Genomic DNA, 20,810 nt, shown 5'->3' with positions numbered 1-20,810 from the left:
ATACCATAGAGTACTAGCTCAAAAGACAATTGTAAAAATCTTTCCTGAGGGGCTTCCCTGGTGGCGCAGTGGTTGAGAGTCCGCCTGACGATGCAGGGGACATGGGGTCATGCCCCAGTCTGGGAAGATCCCACATGCCGCGGAGCAGCTGGGCCCGTGAGCCATGGCCGCTGAGCCTGCGCATCCGGAGCCTGTGCTCCGCAACAGTGAGAGGCCCGCGTACCACAAAAAAAAAAAATCTTTCATGAGAAACACGCCAAGACACATATTAATCAAACTATCAAAAATTAAATACAAATTAAATACAAAAATATATATACTAAAAGCAGCAAGGGAAAAGCAAAAAATAATATACAAGGGAATCCCTATAAGGTTAACAGCTGATATTTCAGCAGAAACTCTGCAAGCCAGAAGGGAGTGGCAGGATATATTTAAAGCAATGAAAGGGAAAAACCTACAACCAAGATTACTCTAACCAGCAAGGATCTCATTCAGACTTGATGGACAAATTAAAACTTTACAGACAAGCAAAAGCTAAAAGAAGTCAGCACAACCAAATAGCTTTACAACAAATGCTAAAGGAACTTCTCTAAGCCGGAAACACAAGAGAAGGAAAAGACCTACAATAACAAACCCAAAACAATTAAGAAAATGGGAATAGGAACATACATATCAATAATTCCCTTAAATGTAAATGGATTAAATGTTCCAACCAAAACACAGACTAGTTGAATGGATACAAAAACAAGACCCAGGCTTCCCAGGTGATGCAGTGGTTGAGAGTCCGCCTGCTGATGCAGGGGACGCGGGTTCGTGCCCCGGTCTGGGAAGATCCCACATGCCGTGGAGCAGCTAGGCCCGTGAGCCATGGCCGCTGAGCCTGCGTGTCCAGAGCCTGTGCTCCGCAATGGGAGAGGCCACAACAGTGAGAGGCCCGCGTACCACCAAAAAAACAAACAAACAAACAAGACCTGTATATATGCTGTCTACAAGTGACCCACTTCATATCTAAGGACACATACAAACTGAAAGTTAGGAGATAGAAAAAGATATTCAATGCAAGTGGAAATCAAAAGAAAGCTGGAGTAGCAACTCTCATATCAGACAAAATGGACTTTAAAATAAAGACTATTACAAGAGACAAAAAAGGACACTATATAATGATCAAGGGATCAATCCAAGAAGAAGATAATAACAATTGTAAATATTTATGCACCCAACACAGGAGCACCTCAATACATAAGGCAGATGCTAACAGCCATAAGAGGGGAAATCAACAGTTACAAAATGATGATAGGGGACTTTAACACCCTGCTTTCACCAATGGACACATCATCCAAAATGAAAATAAATAAGAAAACACAAGCTTTAAATGACACATTAGACAAGATGGACTTAATGGATTTTTATATGACATTCCATCCAAAAACAACAGAATACACTTTCTTCTCAAGTGCTCATGGAACATTCTCCAGGACAGACCATAACTTGGGTCAGAAATCAAGCCTTGGTAAATTCAAGAAAACTAAAAACATATCAACTATCTTTTCCAACCACAGCACAATGAGACTAGATATCAATTACAGGAAAAAAAACTGTAAAAAATACAAACACATGGAGGCTAAACAATACACTACAAAATAATCAAGAGATCACTGAAGAAATCAAAGAGGAAATCAAAAAATAAAGTACAAACAAATGACAATGAAAACATGACGACCCAAAAGCTATGGGATGCAGCAAAAGCAGTTCTAAGAGGGATGTTTCTAGCAATACAGTCCTACCTTAAGAAACAAGAAACATCTCAAATAAACAACCTAACCTTACACCTAAAGCAATTAGAGAAAGAGAACAACAACAAAAAAAAAAACCCCAAAGTTAGCAGAAGAAAAGAAATCATAAAGATCAGATCAGAAATCAATGAAAAAGAAATGAAGGAAACAATAGCAAAGACCAATAAAAATAAAAGCTGGTTCTCTGAGAAGATAAACAAAATTGATAAACCACTAGCCAGACTCATCAAGAAAAAAATGGAGAACACTCAAGTGAACAGAATTAGAAATGAAAAAGGAGAAGTAACAACTGACACTGCAGAAATACAAAGGACCATGAGAGATTACTACAAGCAACTATATGCCAATAAAATGGATAACCTGGAAGAAATGGACAAATTCTTAGAAAAGCACAACCTTCCGAGACTGAACCAGGAAGAATAGAAAATATAAACAGACTAATCACAAACACTGAAATTGAAACAGTGATTTAAAATCTTCCAACAAATAAAAGCCCAGGACCAGATGGCTTCACAGGTGAATTCTGTCAAACATTTGGAGAAGAGCTAACACCTATCCTTGTCAAACTCTTCCAAAATATAGCAGAGGGAGGAATACTCCCAAATTCATTCTACAAGGACACCATCACCCTGATACCAAAACGAGACAAAGATGTCACAAAGAAAGAAAACTACAGGCCAATATCACTGATGTACATAGACGCAAAAATCCTCAACGAAATACTAGCAAACAGAATCCAATAGCACATTAAAAGGATAATACACCATGATCAAGTGGGGTTTATCCCAGGAATGCAAGGATTCTTCAATATATGCAAATCAATCAATGTGATACACCATATTAACAAACTGAAGGAGAAAAACCATATGATCATCTCAATAGATGCAGAAAAAACTTTCGACAAAATTCAACACTGATTTATGATCAAAACTCTCCAGAAAGTAGGCATAGAGGGAACCTACCTCAACATAATATAGGCCATATATGACAGACCCACAGCCAACATCGTTCTCAGTGGTGAAAAACTAAAAGCATTTCCTCTACGATCAGGAAGAAGACAAGGTTACCCACTCTCACCACTATTATTCAACATAATTTTAGAAGTTTTAGCCATGGCAATCAGAGAAGAAAAAGAAATAAAAGGAATCCAAATTGGAAAAGAAGAAGTCAAACTGTCACTATTTGCAAATGACATGATACTATACATAGAGAATCCTAAAGATGCCACCAAAAAACTACTAGAGCTAATCAATGAATCTGGTAAAGTTGCAGGATACAAAATTAAGGCACAGAAATCTCTTCCATTCCTGTACACTAACAACAAAAAGTCTGAAAGAGAAATTAAGGAAGCACTCCCATTTACCAATGCAACGCAAAGAATAAAAAACCTAGGAATAAACCTACCTAAGGAGACAAAAAACCTGTATGCAGAAAACTATAAGACACTGATGAAAGAAATTAAAGATGATACAAACAGATGGAGAGATATACCATATTCTTGGACTGGAAGAATCAACATTATGAAAATGACTATACTACCCAAAGCAATCTACAGATTCAATGTAATCCCTGTCAAACTACCAATGGCAGGGCTTCCCTGGTGGCACAGTGGTTAAGAATCTGTCTGCCAATGCAGGGGACACAGGTTCGAGCCCTAGTCTAGGAAGATCCCACGTGCCGTGGAACAAGTAAACCCGTGCGCCACAATTACTGAGCCTGCACTCTAGAGTCCAAGTGCCACAACTACTGAAGCCCGCACGCCTAGAGCCCGTGCTCCACAACAAGCGAAGCCACTGCAATGAGAAGCCTGTGCACCACAACAAAGAGTAGCCCCTGCTCTCTGCAACTAGAGAAAGCCAGAGCGCAGCAAAGAAGACCCAACACAGTCAAGAAAAAAAAAAAAAAAACTACCAATGGCATTTTTCACAGAGCTAGAGCAAAAAATTTCCCAATTTGTATGGAAATAAAGAAGATCCCGAATACCCAAAGCAGTCTGGAGGGAAAAAAACAGAGCTGGAGGAATCAGACTCCCTGACTTCAGACTACACTACAAAGCTACAGTAATCAAGACAGTATGATACTGGCACAAAAACAGAAATATAGATCAATGGAAGAGGACAGAAAGTCCAGAGGTAAACCCACACACCTATGGTCAACTAATCTTTGATAAAGGAGGCAAGAATATACGGTGGAGAAAAGACAGCCTCTTCAATAAGTGGTGCTGGGAAAACTGGACAGCTACATGTAAAAGAATGAAATTAGAACACTCCCTAACACCATACACAAAAATAAACTCAAAATGGATTAAAGACCTAAATGTAAGGCCAGACACTATAAAACTCTTAGAGGAAAATGTAGACAGAACACTCTGTGACATAAATCACAGAAAGATCTTTTATGACCCACCTCGCAGAGAAATGGAAATAAAAACAAAAATCAACTAATGGGACCTAATGAAACTTCAAAGCTTTTGCACAGCAAAGAAAACCATAAGCAAGACGAAAAGACAACCCACAGAATGGGAGAAAATATTTGCAAATGAATCAGCAGACAAAGGATTAATCTCCAAAATATATAAACAGCTCATGCAGCTCAATATTAAAAAAATAAACACCCAATCCAAAAATGGGCAGAAGACCTAAATAGACATTTCTCCAAAGAAGACATACAGATAGCCAAGAAGCATATGAAAAGCTGCTCAAAATCACTAATTATTAGAGAAATGCAAATCAAAACTACAGCGAGGGGCTTCCCTGGTGGCGCAGTGGTTGAGAGTCCACCTGCCGATGCAGGGGATATGGGTTTGTGCCCCAGTCCAGGAGGATCCCACATGCTGCGGAGCGGCTGGGCCCGTGAGCCATGGCCGCTGATCCTGTGCTCCGCAACGGGAGAGGCCCGCATACAGCAAAAAAAAAAAAAAAAAGACAGTGAAAAAAAAAAAAGACACCTCACACCTGTCAGAATGGGCATCATCAGAAAATTTACAAGCAACAAATGCTGGAGAGGGTGTGGAGAAAAGGGAACCCTCTTGCACTGTTGATGGGAATGTAAATTGATACAGCCACTATGGAGAAGAGTATGGAGGTTCCTTAAAAAACTAAAAATAGAATTACCATATGCCCCAGCAATCCCACTACTGAGCATATACCCAGAGAAAACCATAATTCAAAAAGACACATGCACCCCAATGTTCATTGCAGCACTATTTACAATAGCCAGGTCATGGAAGCAACCTAAATGCCCATTGACAGACAAATGGATAAGGAAGATGTGGTACATATATACAATGGAATATTACTCAGCCATAAAAAGGAATGAAATTGGGTCATTTGTAGAGACTGTCATACAGAGTGAAGTAAGTCAGAAAGAGAAAAACAAATATTGTATATTATCACATAGATGTGGAATCCAGAAAAATGGTACAGATGAACTGGTTTGCAGGGCAGAAATTGAGACACAGAAGTAGAGAACAAACGTATGGACACCAAGGGGGGAAAGCAGGGGTGGGGGGTGGGGTGGGATGAACTGGGAGACTGAGATTGACATGTATACACTGATGTGTATAAAATGGATAACAAGAACCTGTTGTATAAAAAAATACATTAAATTTTTTTAAAAAGATGTTAAAAAAAATAAAAATCTTTCCTAAAATGTGCTTTGCCTTTAAGGAAAATATGCAGAATGATTTTTCTAATCTGTTTATAAAATATTACTTTTGCTTATACCCCAGCTTTCAAAATGTTTTTAAACAATATTTCACCAGTCATGAAAGCTTATGGGCAAATGGTGCAACTATAAAAATTAACTCTGTACAATGGTTATGGTTTTCTTTTATTGAACAGAATTGCTAAAAGTATTCCTTTTGTAAGTAACTGCTCTTTAAAAATCAAAGTGCAACAGGAAGCAGAAGCAAATACCTGTCATCATGGATGGTATATACAACTTAACAGGAAAGTTTTCTGCAAAAATATTATGAAATAAAGGAAAACAAGAGGAGTAATTTATTTTCTTTTACTTTGGAGATGAGATGATGATTAGAAGGTATGAATATGAAAAGTGAGAGCATATGTGAGAGCAAAATTTGCTTCCTTGTTTGTCTTTTTGAGAAATTCAGACAAAAGCAAATTGAGTAACATGGTTATTACATTATTATATTTGATATATGAATAAGGAGCAACTCCAAATATTTCAAACTAACCAAGATTAGAGGCCTTCCCTGGTGGCGCAGTGGTTGAGAATCTGCCTGCCAATGCAGGGGACACAGGTTCGAGCCCTGGTCTGGGAAGATCCCATATGCCGCGGAGCAACTAGGCCCGTGAGCCACAACTACTGAGCCTGTGCTCTGCAACAAGAGAGGCCACGATAGTGAGAGGCCCGCACACCGCGATGAAGAGTGGCCGCTGCTTGCCGCAACTGGAGAGAGCCCTTGCGCAGAAACGAAGACCCAACACAGCCAAAAATAAATAAATAAATAGAAATTCATAAAAATACATTAATATTTTTAAAAAAAAAGATTAGATTGAAACTAACCTATAGCTGATTTATGTCTGTGGGAAGAAAATTATTTCATTGGTCTGTTTGATTCCTTTTATCAAGGATATTAATATTATATAGGGATCTCAGATGTGTAACTAATTCCACGATTTTTTCTCCAGAGAAGAGAGCTAAGAGAGAGTTTTACAAAGAATACACACTAGATGCTGGCAATTAAATCCAAGGCCGTATGTTACAGCCTCAAACAAAGTCCCTCACTTTGCAAGCCAGATTATTTTTAGAGACCTTTAGAATGTTCAGTTAAGCTCCTTGCAGGCAATCTTGGGAGGTTGTAGACACAGCGTAACATAACATAAACATTTGAGGCTTACCAAGAGCAGTTACTGCGTCCACAGAGTCTCTGCTGAGTAAAGAAATATTCAATGCCTTCGCTTATCCTGTATAAAATCTGAATTCCTTAGCCTGGCATCCATGTTCCTTCACAATCTGCCTCAGTCTTCTAGTCTTCCTTGACACAGATCCTACACTCCATTCAAGCTGTGTCCTCCCTGTTCTCCAAGCACGTCTTGCATATGCTCCCCTCTGGCCCCGGGCTCATGCCATGTACTGAAATACCATCTACTTTCCTTTCCACTTAATTAGTTTCTACCCATCCATCAAGGTCTAGTGCAGAGTCTATCTTCTCCATGACTTAATCATTTTTTCTTTAATGAGGAGATTTCTCATTATCCACAATACTCAGTTGATACTTAACATATGTGGCCTTGCATTGTTGATTTATTATTTTATGTATATCTGCTTCCAGAAATGGTAACTCCCTGGGAAAAGAAGTGAGTTAGCATTTACTGAGCACTTGCTGTGTGATCCTAATATATATTTAAATTCATCCTTAAACTGCCATAAAATAGATATTACTGTTCAAAATTTACAGCTGAGAAAATAAGACAACAAAAAATTCCACCAAGGTGATCAGCTGTTAATTGATAGGACTGCCTTCAACCCTCCATCTATCTAACCCCAAGCCCATATAGTTTTTTCCAGTATCACAGCATACCATACTATCCCCATCCAATAAAATTCTTTTTATCTCACACAGTACCAACCACAGTATATTTATTTAGTATATACTCAATATCCGTGTGGTAACTATTTTGCTGAAGTCAGCCTACCCTCTGCTGCAGAAAGTCTAGAGCATAGATCCTTCTCTTTAATGCCAGAATTCTTGTGTGTTATCTTAATATCATGTCCTCATAATAGCAGTTCAACAAAACCCCTTTATCTTTGTGTATCTATATGATGTCCAGTAATCTGCTTAACTGATTGACTAGTTAACCAAATTAACTAATTACTTGAATGAGGCATACACTGCACTACAGTCTTCTGAGGAGCTAGATCATTTATATATAAGACATCAGTCCTAATCAGCCAGCAGCTTTGAAGCCTTGTGTGGTTGACCTCCAAGCCGTCACCTTCACTATGCCCCCCTCTTCACACTTAGGCTAATACACTTCTTCCCATGCTGCTGAAAAGTCTCTTTCATCCTCATCACTATTTTTTCCTTAACAACATTGCTCACATGAATACAGTTGCATTTATAGAGAAATAAAGAAGAGAGGGCTTGGGGAGACTAGCTGGCTCTTTACGCATGACCTCAGAGGGTAACAGTCCCTTACTGGATTATCACGATAGTAAATCTGAGACTTAACGTCTACGTGCTCGGAAACTCAATTTTTGTCAGTGTATCCAGGGGTGATCAAGCTTATACGCCATAATGCCAAGTTATGAATGTACAATAAGAAATGGATCTGCTCAAGATACCAGAACGTGCTGTTTAGCACATTCACTCCTATTAGGAAAAACACTATGGAAAGACATATTTTAATGAGCATGTGGCTTGGTGAGCCTGAACTCTTAGAGAAGGAAATCAGCCAGCCAGATGACCTTAACGGCTGCTGATGAGCTAGATGGCCAGATGAGCCCATCTTGTGGGTTACCCCCACCAGCCAGGGGGTAACCTGGCTGCACCATCCCAGCACATTTACATCAGCAACCTGGAGCCAGAGCTGGAGGGTGCCTCTGCCCCATAACGCTGGGGCTACATTGCCGAGTCCTTCTCCTAGCACACAGGAAGACTCTCCCTCACCTCTTCTCCCAATTTATTCAGTTTTGTGAATTCTATTCCTAAAGTACAACTTCTTCCACATTCAAACATGCCTTGATTAACATGCCTTGAAAAAACAGGCCCTTTGAGCCAAGGTGAGGTCAGATATGTATCCCTGACATCGTTGAGGAGCTAATATTTTGTGCCTCATCCTTTTGTTTAGGGTATAGCCTTTCAGGGTTCTGATTCTATGCAAGGGTCTCTGATCTAACACCCACCTCAGGGCCCACACAGTCCTACCCTCCAGGCAGCAATCAACTCTGGACACTGGAAACCTGCAAAAGCTGTTCAGTCCACTGCTCGTCTCAGTACTTGCCTTCTTCTCTGAACTTGTACCCCTTTGTTTTTGGCCTTTAAGGATTTCTCTTACTTGCAAGCTTTGTCAGTCATTTAAAACTATTTTATAAGCATTCTATTCAGAATTTTTAGCTGCTTTGTAATGAGAGGCATTTTTAGGACATCCAATCTGCCAAATGGCTGGAAATAGGATCTCAATGTATACTTTTCTTTAATACTTTTCTCCTTTCTAGATGTTTCTAGTGCATTGCCTACTCTGAATTTTATCACTCCTCCTTGACACAAACATTATTTCCTGCCAGGTTATTACTCAAGCAAGGAACCTGCCCCACAGAAGGCATGCCCAAGTTCTCCCACATCCCTAGAGAGGTGAAACTGGAATTCAATGTCATTTCATCCTACCCCTCCCTTGTTTTTTCTTTGTTCATGCAATATATTTTGTGTGTGTGTGTGTGTGTGTGTGTGTGTGTGTGTGTGTGTGTGTGTGTGTCTATCTTACAGGCTCAGTCCATACTAGTTCCCAACATTACAAAAACAAATAAACCATGGTCTTTATCCTTTAGGACTATACACATTCACAGAATAGATAAGAAAGCAAAGTAGTTTCATGACAGTAAAGGTAACAATAGTGGTACGATCAATGAAAAATAATGTGGTTTCAGAAAAGGAGAAGTGGTCAGTTTTTCTAGAGGCAAGGGGGGATAAGGAAACAGAGAGGAGACAGCACTAGGCCTCAGTCTTGAAGGCCAAGTGGAAGTAGAAGTTCATTATACAGATGAGGATGCAGGAGAAGGCATCTCTCTAGCCAAAGAGAACAGCCCAGTGCTGGAGAACAGTCTGGACACAGACAATAAGACATGGAACAACCTGAGGTGAGGAACAACTCTCACCTGGAGAGTTGGAACTGGGGTGCAAGGCTTGAGCACGGGGTGCAAGGAAGCATGGTGGAGTTAAGCATTAGAGAGGGAGTTGAAGGTCAAATGATGGGGAACTTTGGATATCATGCTTAGAAGTTTAGGCTTTATCCTGAAGGCATACGGATCCCGGGAAGGCTTTTGAGCAAAGGAGTAATATGGTCAGATACGTATTTTATTAGAAAGATGACTGGAAACATTTTCACAGCTTACTTCCCACCGCACCACACAGCCTCTCACTATGGTGGATATTTTGGGAGTTGACTGGAGTGACTTCACACACCTCAGATGTTCAAAGCTCAAGGAACATCCTACTAGTGGCCATGAGAAAGCCTTCAGGTTTAAGGAGTCACCTCTTTTTTTTTTTTTTAATCCTGTACCCTCTTAAGCCATCTGGTTTAAGGAGAAGAAATTAGCCCATAGCACCCTGCTTCCCTCTGCATGAAAACATCCCAGCTGGCTGAGAGCATCCTCTGAGACTCGAGCTACACAAGACGATGCCGCTACTGCTCAGCCACAGCTGGGAGCAAGTCAGGCGGGCATCTCCCCAGCTGTTCCGCATCCAAAGGTGTTTATAATTAAAAGGCTTTTTATATCACATTACAAGAAAAATAAAACTGCACAAGTGAATGTAGCACATCTCATCCAGGTGATGATAAAAAGACAAAACCTTTTTAGAAGAAGACTGGTCCCTCTTTGCTCTTGGCTACTTTAGCTTACTGTGCACATGTTTCTGACCAAGCACTTGTCCCGTTCCTGGGCTCTTATAACTGTTTGTTTACATGTGGCTCCTCCCACCCCAGGCTCTTTCATGTTTGTATTCACAGTACCTGACACAATGTCGGTACTCCACAGATGTTTGTTTATTGAAAGTTTAGATACATAAATAAAATAAATACTTTTAAGTGGATAGGTAAGTTTTTTTTTAATATGGATATAGCTATTATGAGTAACCAGGTTCCATCTTTACTATAGATTCCAATTTAAAATCTAATATGGGGCTTCCCTGGTGGCGCAGTGGTTGAGAGTCCGCCTGCCGATGCAGGGGACGTGGGTTCGTGTCCTGGTCCGGGAAGATCCCACATGCCGCGGAGCGGCTGGGCCCGTGAGCCATGGCCACTGAGCCTGTGCTCCGCAACGGGAGAGGCCACAGCAGTGAGAGGCCCGCGTACCGTATAAAAAAAAAAAAAAGTAAAATCTAATATGAAAGCTGAAATTAGTAGACAGCACCTAGTATGTACCAGGTATTGGGGACAAAAATCAAATGACATGTTCCCTGCTCTCAAGCTGATCATTCTAGCTGGACAGGGAGACAGTCTGCCAACTCAGTGTCATAAGCATTATGATAGATACATGGAGGAAATGCTAGGGGAGGCGCCCATCACAGCCTTGAATGCGGAGGCTGAAGAGAGTGTCAGGGACAGCTCCTAGAAGATCATGATTCTTGAGCTCAATCCCGAATGAGGAACAAGAGTCAGAATTGTGTTCCACTGTTCACATTTAATAATGTAGAATAATGACTACTAATGGGTTCCTAGGCCATCCGAACTCTAGATGATGAATGACAAGAAAATTAGAGCTCCAATCACTTTAGTATGAAAAGTATTCACTTCTTTATAAATTGGCGGTGTGTGCTCATTTATTCAATCATCAGGTGTTTATTGAGCATTCTTCTAGGTATACCGGGGATACCTAGAAATATAAACCACGACACCACACCTTCAATAGATTATAATGTCTCTGGAGGCCACAATGCCCTCATGCACAGAGAAGCTCATGGAAATACAAGGCGTTATGTTCATCAGACCCGAAGTCATTGGCCTAGGCAATAAATATGCAGAAATGAGAGCTGTGGCTCCACATCTGGGGGAATGGGCCATCATGACGAAGGGAGACCGTGAGCAAGTCTAATATAAAAGGAAAAGTTAAGACAAAAGGGAAATATAAGATACACATACATAGGATATTTCAGCATGAGACAACTTGGAAGGACAGAGATGGGACTGAGTGTGGAATATTAAATCAGCTTAAAGTTACAGAGAATTACTATGAGCCAAGTGCCACGCTGAGCATCGTGGAGAAGACAAACATGGAGCAGACACTGAATGTGCCACCAAACTGCGAACGGTACAGAGTCTCGCTGGCAGCCCGTAGCTGATCCGCAACAGAGACATGTGGGTGTGACCTGCACCGTACTTTTATTTATGTTTTATCACTGGCAGCTTAAAATTCTGGAAATTCACATAAAATCTAGATTCTTGTCTTTAGAAACTGGAGAATCTGGCCATGCCAGTCGGTGTTCCTGCTTGGAACACCTGTCCAGAGCTGAGCAGAAGCTACCCTTAGAGGGAACATACCCTCAGTCTGTTACAGTCCCTGCTCAGCCTGCTTCACTCATTTATGTATAGATTTTTCCATCCCAATTAAAATCTAGCACAAAAGAAAGATATTTGCAAAAAAATTATAACTTGAAGTAGAAGGTAAAGTGAGGTCTAAATCACTGTGGGAGTTGAGTCATTCATTCAGTAACTATTTCCTGAGTTCCTGCTACTGCTGGAGAATTGCTGGTGCCTGAACTCCTGGAGTTCACAGTCTATTGAGGAAGAAGGATATATGAGCAAACAATCACTGCACAATGTAATAAATGCTACAATGTTATGTGTACAAGACACAGTGTGGACCCACGGAGCAAGTGATCGCCTGTGTCTGGAGGGTCAGAGAGTTTGAACTGGGTTTTGAGATGGCCTGAGCCAAGAAATGGAGATATGAAGCAACATGTCAAACTCAAGGAAGCACAGGAGTTTGTTATGACTGGAGCATAGGATGGCTGGAGCCAATTAAGCAGGGAACTAAGAGAATCAGGTGTCATTCTAGTGGAAAGAATGTGTTTGGAACATTGAAACTAGAATCAAAGAATCTTCAAATTAGGAGACTATCCTAAAAGTCCAAGCCTGAACTAGAGAGAATGGAGAGGTTGCATGGAAACCATGACATTCAGAGAGAGCAGAGTGCAAGGCAATGTATAATGAAGGACTGAAGTTTGTGGTTCAAATGATAGAAGCCAAGGGCAGTTAAAGTGAATCTTTGAGTGTCAATAATTCTGGAAACTATATTCTGTAAATATACTGTGATACCTTTTTAAAATTCAGGTCCTCCTCTGGCTTATACAAAGTATATTTTAGTTTAGTGTTTTAAATTTCCATTGTGTACGTTCTCTCTCCATTTAATGGACAAAACACTTAACTTGTAGTAAACTGACTGGCTCTATCAAAACAATGAGATACCAATACATACCCATTATTTAGCAAAAATCTACAACACCATCAACACCAAATGCTGGTGAAGAATTCTCATTCATTGCTGCCGAGAATGCAAAATAGTGCAGCCACTTTGGAAGACAGTTTAGCAGTTTCTCACAAAATTAAACATACTCTTACTGTATGATCCAGCCATCATGCTTCTAGTATTTACCCAAATGAACTGAAAATGTATGTCCACGCAAAAACTTGCACATGGATGTTTATAGCAGCTGTATTTATAATTGCCAAAACTTGGAAGAAACCAAGATGCCCTTCAGTAGGTGAGTGAATCAATAAACTGTGGTATAGCCTGACCATGGACTATTATTCAGCACTCAAAAGAAATGAGCTATCAAGCCGTGAAAAGACATGGAGGAATCTTAAATGCCTATTACCAAGTGAAAGAAGCCAATCTGAAAAGGCTACATACTGTAGGATTCCAACCATGTGACATTCTAGAAAAGGCAAAACTATGGAGACAGTACAGAGATCAATATTGCCAGAGGTTGTGTGGAGAGTGGGATGACTGGGTGGAACACAGGGGATTTTAAGGTCAGTGAAACTACTTTGTATGATACTATAATGATGGATACATGTCATTATACATTTGTGCAAAGCCACAGAACAGACACCACCAAGAGTGAAGCCTAATGTAAACCATGGACTTTGAGTGATAAGGATGTGTCAGTGTAGGTTCATCAACTGTAACAAACGTAGCCCTCTGGTGGGGGATATTGAGAGTGAGGAAGGCTATGAATGTGTGGCGGCAGGATGCTTATGGGAAATCTCTGTACCTTCCTCCTAATTTCGTTTGAACCTAAACTGCGCTTAAAAAACTGTCTCAGGAAAAGAGAACTACAATACGACCCAGCAGTCCCACTACTGGGCATATACCCTGAGAAAACCATAATTCAAAAAGAGTCATGTACCACAATGTTCATTGCAGCTGTATTTACAATAGCCAGGACATGAAAGCAACCTAAGTGTCCATCAACAGATGAATGGATAAAGAAGAGGTGGTACATATATACAATGGAATATTACTCAGCCATAAAAAGAAACGAAATTGAGTTATTTGTAGTGAGGTGGATGGACCTAGAGTCTGTCATACAGCGTGAAGTAAGTCAGAAAGAGAAAAACAAATACCGTATGCTAACACATACATATGGAATCTAAAAAAAGAAAAAAAAAGATTCTGAAGAACCTTAGGGCAGGACAGGAATAAAGACTCAGACGTAGAGAATGGACTTGAGGACACGGGGAAAGGGAAGGGGAAGCAGGGATGAAGTGAGAGAGTGGCATTGATATATATACACTACCAAACGTAAAACAGATAGCTAGTGGGAAGCAGCCGCATAGCACAGGGAGATCAGCTCGGTGCTTTGTGACCACCTAGAGGGGTGGGATAGGGAGGGTGGGAGGGAGACGCAAGAGGGAGGAGATATGGGGATGTATGTATACGTATAGCTGATTCACTTTGTTATGAAGCACAGACTAACACACCATTGTAAAGCAATTATACTCCAATAAAGATGTTTAAAAAAAAAGTCTCAGTCATAGAAAAAGAGATCAGATTTGTGGTTATCAGAGGTGAAGGGTGGGAAGGAGGGGGAACTGGATGAAAACAGTCAAAAGGTACAAACTTCCAGTTATAAGATAAATAAGTACTAGGGATCTAATGTTCAACATGATAATTAACACTGCTGTATGTTATATATGAAAGTTGTTAAGAGACTGAATCCTAAGAGTTCTTATTGCAAGGAAAAAATATTTTTTATTTCTTTAATTTGGTATCTATATAAGATGATGGATGTTTACTAAACTTATTGTGATAATCACTTCATGAGGTATGCGAGTCAAATCATTGTGGTGCACACCTTAAACTTATACAGTATTGTATGCCAATTATACCACAATTACAATGGAAGAAAAAAATTTGTCTTGAAAAAGAAGACTAGCTCTGATGTTTACTAGCTGTGTGAACAATAAGCTAGCTTAACAACTACCTTAAACAAGTTGACTTACCTAAGCATCAGAAAAACAGAACTTCTCACGCTACTATACATAAAACAGATAATCAGCAAGGACCTACTGTATAGCACAGGGAACTCTACTCAATATTCTGTAATAATCTATATGGGAAAAGAATCTGAAAAAGAATGGATTATATGTATAACTGAATCCTTTAGCTGTACACCTATAACTAACAAAACAATGTAAATCAACTATACTCCAATATAAAATAAAAATTAAAATAAAAGAAGTAGAACTTCTAATTTTCCACAGGGTTTTGATCCTCTGACAAGAAAAATATACACTAAAACAGTTTTTTTTATTTTTTTATTGAAGTATAGTTGATTTACAGTATTATATTAGTTTCAGGTATACAACATAGTTATCCAATGTTTTTATAGATTATACTCTCCATTTAAGTTTTTATAAAATATTGGCTGTATTCCCTGTGCTGTACAATATATCCTCGTAGCTTGTTTATTTTATACATAGTAGTTTGTATCTCTTAATCCCATATTCCTATTTTCCACCACCCCCACCCCCCGCTTCCCTCTCCCCACTGGTAACCACTAGTTTGCTCTCTATATCTGTGAGTCTGTTTCTGTTTTGTTATCTTCATTTGTTTGTTTCATCTTTACATGAAAACTCTTTAAAATCTTCCATATAATGTAATGGGTTATTAGTATAAGAAGTTTAAATTAGAAAAAGTACATCATTTGGAGTGTGCTTCGGACATTTTATTTGCATACCATCTTACAGATTTATTTCTTTGCATTTCTCCCTTTTATTAAACATCCTAATTTACTTTGATATAAAATTCTATTTTTAAAAAGACATTTAAATCTCAAGAGTTGAGAAGTTTCCAAGTAATTTGGTTTAAAAGACTTGTCCAAGGAAAATAAATAAAAACTACCATCACTTAAGAATGATGTGCTTTATGCAAAGGGTCACTAACAAAATGCCCCTGCATGGGTTACATAGATATGTAATGGGGTCTGATGTTTCATAATAATCTTTAAAGCTGTATTCTTTCTGCAGAGAGCATTCTGCATATTAAACATGTAAGGATAATCCTTACTTCCAAAGAAATTTTGTTCTCTCCCATTTTTCTATTAAAATATCAGGCTCCCTCCGTAAAGTTTTCATTTTCTCATTTTTGATAGAACCTTGAGTACAATACTTTCCTCTTAACTTTGCAAGAAGTGCAAACATGATGCAACTTATAGATTTTTGTCTGAGAAACGTGAGGGAAAGGTGAGACTAGAGAATGCAAGGCAAGCTAGAGAATGAATGCCCCATCTAAAGAGGGCCATGTTCTAGACAACTGTTGCTATGCAATGAGATTAAGAGCCAGTATTCACAGAATGTCTGGGTTTTTTTCATGTAAAGCCATAAATCCACATTTTATGCAAATTTTCCTAATTTTAAATATGAGCAACTAATTCAAACATTTGTAAACACTGTGGGTCAAATTAAGCCTCCAACTTATCAATTGACAATCTCTGGAATATATCGTACTTTGGACTCTGAGATTTTGAAACAGAAAATGTGTCTTAATTCTGCCTTTGCTACTTACTAAACTCAGTAGAAACTTGGGCAGGCAGTCTTATTTCACTAATCTAAAAAGTTGTCAAAATAATTTCTTCATCAGGTTGTTTACTTTTCCCAATATTTTGTTATAAAATTTTTCACATATAAAGAAATTTAAAGAATGTTATAATGGACATCCATATACTTGCCATCTAGATTCTGCTTTTAACATTTTACTATACTTGGTCTATTCAATCTATCCAGTCATCAATCCACCTTCCCTTTAGGATCGGTTTCAAAGTAGTTGCAGACATCAGTATACATCCTTCATTAGACTGTTTTGAGGAATAGATGGAATGATGCACACAAAGCATCAAGCACAATATTTAACGTATAGATAAAGAGTCATAATAGCCCCCTTCCTTCCCTCTGTTTATTATCTGTAGCTTGAATGTCATTGGTCCCACTAAGAGTGTGTGTTTTATATTGGGGGAAGAAGGATATTTTTATAATAACTTTTTTTGTCAAAAATCCTCTTGGCCCCTACCTTCACAAATGTATCTAGAACCTGGACTTCCAGTATCAGCCAAAATAGAGTATCCCCATTCCTCTCTAATCCTCCCTCTTGTTATAAAAGCAAAACCAACTTTAGACATGATAAACATAGCAACACTCTAACAAGTTGGAAAGAAGTCAGACTGGCTTGGAGAGGAATGACGCTGATGTGAGTTATCTGGATTTCCTTTCTGCTTCCCATATATCCTGGATGGGGCAGTAGAGAAGCCTATACCCTGAAACCACCAACAGGCACAGATAAAGGAGCCTCAAGAAAAGCCTGCTCCCTGTAACCAAAGGACTGGGTAAAGGGTAGACGAATAGAACTGGGAACATTTTAGTAATACTGGCCCTACTTCTAGCCAAATACCAAAGAAAAAACTGTCCACTCACCATCGTGGTACCAGTAGACCATGCAGATAGCTCGATTTCTGACCCCACCAGAGACAGTTAGGAGAAGCAATTATGAGATGGCCCTTCATTTCCTCCACTGGGCTGGTGTCAGTGGTCCAAACAAGAGCTGAACTTCCCTCCCCACTCTGCAGCAAAAAGGCAGAAAAAGATGGTATGAGGTGTAGCTGGTTGAGACTCCACTTTCAGTGGAAAGCTGAAGTTACATCTTTACCCAGCAGCAACAAGCTGGAATGAGGTTAGCATTCTATTCCCCTACTCCTGGTATTGGCAGGGACCAGCTGGAAGCTGGACTTCCACCCCCTGGCAGTGGCAACAGATAGAAGGAGGGAGAAGGAAGCAGCACTCAGTGGCAAACCACTTTACCTACCAGGGTAGTGTCAGTGGGACTCAGTGGGGGGCTGAACTTCTAGCCCCACCCAGAGGCAAAGAGGCAAAACAAAGTGGTTCAAGGTGGTGCTAGTCAACATGCTACTTTCTCTCCACCACTGGTGTCAGTGGGTCCAATGGGACCTGAGCCTCTACCCCCACCAAGTGACAGGCAGGTAGAATAAGGCAAATGTTAGCTGGTACCCCACTTTCTCTCCTCCCTGGTGTCACCAGGGCCAAATAGGGAGCTGAATATCCATCTCACTTGGATCTACATGCTGCACCTAAACCAATCCACTATGCAGAAAAGACTAAAATTAGATAGGATCCAGTGCCTCACAACATAACACCCAAAATGTCCAGTATACAATAAAAAAAATTGCTTCTCATACCAAAAACTAGGAAAATCTCAACTTGGATGAGAAAAGACAATCAACAGATACAAACACTGCGATAACACAGATGTTGGAATTATCTGTCAAGGATTTTAAAGTAGCCAGCATGCTTCAGTGAGCAATTGCAAACACACTTGAAATAAATTTTTTTAAAAAAAGAAAGCCTCAGCAAAGGGATAAAAGATATAAAGAAAAACCAAATAGAATGTTAAAGCTTTAAAATAAACAAAATTTTAAAACTCACTGAATGGGCTCAATAGCAGAATAAATATGACAGAAGAAAGAATCAGTGAATCTGAAGATAGAAAAATGGGAATTACTCAGTCTGAACAGAAAAAGAAAACAGATGGAAATGTATCCACTGTTCTCCACTTCCTCTAATACCACCCTGGTCCAAGGGACTATTATATTTTGCCTAAATATAGCAATAGCCACCTAACTGGTCTCACTTCTTTAAACTTTGCCCCTCAAATCTATTTTATACCAAAGTAATCATTTAAAAATGTAAATCAAAAAAAAAAGGTAAATCAGATCAAGTAATTCTTCTCAGTGGATCCCCATTTCTCTCAGAGTAAAAGTTAAAGTTTTAAAATGGTCTACAAGGCCCTTCAGGATTTATCCCCTGTTGCCTCTCTGCCTGTTGTAGGCAAAATTATGAAATGGCCCCATGATCTCCACCTCCTGGTGTTACTCCTACAGTTAAGTTACCTTACATGGAAAAGGGATTTTGCAAATGTAATTAATATTACTAATCAGTTGATCTTAAGGTAAAGAATTATCTGGGTGGGCCTAACCTAATCACATGACCCTTTGAAAAGCAGAGAGTTAAATCCAGCTAATTGCAGAAGAACAAGACAGAGAGATTCCAGATATGAAAAGGATTAAATGTACCATTTCTGGCTTGAAGATAGAGAGGGCCACATGGGAAGGAAAATGCGTGGCCTCTAGAAGATGAGAGAGACTTCCAACTGGCAGCCAGCAAGAAAACAGGGACCTCAGTCTTTGTTAAGACTAATGGTTAATTTTATATGTCAACTTGACTGGGCCACAGGGTGCCCAGATATTTAGTTAAACATTATTCTAGGTATGTCTGTGAGGAACTTTCTGGATGAGACTAACATTTGAATTAGTGTACTGAGTAAAGCTGATTGTCCTCTCTCGTATGGGTAGCCCCATCCAACCCATCCAAGGCCTGAATAAAACCAAAGGTTGGGTAAGAGAGAATCTGCTCTTTCTTTCTTTCTTTGAGCTGGGTCATTGGTCTTCTGCTAACTTTGGACTCAAACTTTAGCTAGAAGTTATACCATTGGCCCTCCTGCGTCTCCAGTTTGCCAGCTATAGATCCTGGAACTTCTCAGCATTCATGACTGCATGAGCCAATTCCTTATGATAAAATATATGTAATACAGTCCTACAAACACAAGAAACTGAATTCTGCCAACAACCTAACTAAATATGGACCTGGATTTTTCCCCAGAGCTTCCCAATAAAGTTTGGCCTGGCTGACACCTTGATATCAACCTTAAGAAATCCTAGGCAGACAACCTAGACAAGCCCACCCAGACTTCTGACCTACAGAACTGTGACATAATAGTGGGTGTTGTAGTTTAAACTACTAAGTTTGTGGCAATTTGCTACTCATTAATAGAAAACGAGTACACTGAGTTCATCTTTTACCATTCTCATTCCCTTGTTCACTCATTCAGCCACACTGGCCTCTTAGCTCTTCCTTGACGACACCAGGCACCCTCCCACCTTAGGGCCTCTATTCTTTCTGGCTGGAATGTTTCCGTCAGATATCATATGACTAGTTTTCTCACCCCTTCAGTCTTTCCTCAACTGTCGCCTTCTCAATAAATCCTGCCCAGGCCCATCCCTGAAAGCACCAATCCTTTTTACACTGCTCTGCTTTTTCTTTTTCTTAAAATATTTATTGCTTTCTAACACGCTATATAACAAACTTATTTATTGCATCTATTTCTTTTTAGTGGTCTACCCCCATCAGAATGTATGCTTATAATAGTAGGGATTTTTGTTTTGCTTACAAACTTTCCGAGTAGCTGGAACAGTTCCTGACATAGTAGGTGCTTACAAAGTATTTGCAGAAGAAAATGAATTAACTCTTAATACATAGCATTATTACATATTACTTATAGTCCAAGCTCTGATGTGCATTGTAAATCCTTCCTCATAATAAGGTTAAATATAGATACAATGCATCTCTTTGTGCAAGGAAATGTGATAGCAAATAACAAAATCTGTGTAATCATTAGTATAAAAATATATTGGATGGCTCTTTGCCATTCTTACATCATTAAGAGCAGGAAAATAGAAGAGGAAGCTTTAATGATTGGAACTGAGATATCTGGGAGAGGAGGGTAGGTGATACAAAAAGCACCTTGGTCAAACCTAAGGCTGGCAGAATACATTTTTTGAAACTACAGCTAGAGAAAATTCAACTAGATGACTTCTAAGATCCTTTACAATTCTACATTCCATATTTCTCCAGCTTCTACACAAACTCAATGAACTGTTGCCTTAAGATTTCATCTCTCAGCCTTTTATTGATGACCGTCAAA

At 39.5% G+C, this 20,810-nt stretch overlaps 1 protein-coding gene across 1 annotated transcript in view; it reads left to right on the top strand.

Annotated features, from left to right (window-relative positions):
* DLG2 (discs large MAGUK scaffold protein 2) overlaps window positions 1–20,810 on the top strand; it is an 812,204-nt gene that overhangs the window by 421,980 nt on the left and 369,414 nt on the right. The window lies entirely within an intron of this gene.

The sequence above is a fragment of the Lagenorhynchus albirostris genome, chromosome 9, assembly GCF_949774975.1.
Source record: "Lagenorhynchus albirostris chromosome 9, mLagAlb1.1, whole genome shotgun sequence".
Classification (NCBI taxonomy): Eukaryota; Metazoa; Chordata; class Mammalia; order Artiodactyla; family Delphinidae; genus Lagenorhynchus; species Lagenorhynchus albirostris.
Note: the sequence above shows the minus strand (reverse complement) of the source record. Positions and strands in the feature narration are given on the sequence as shown.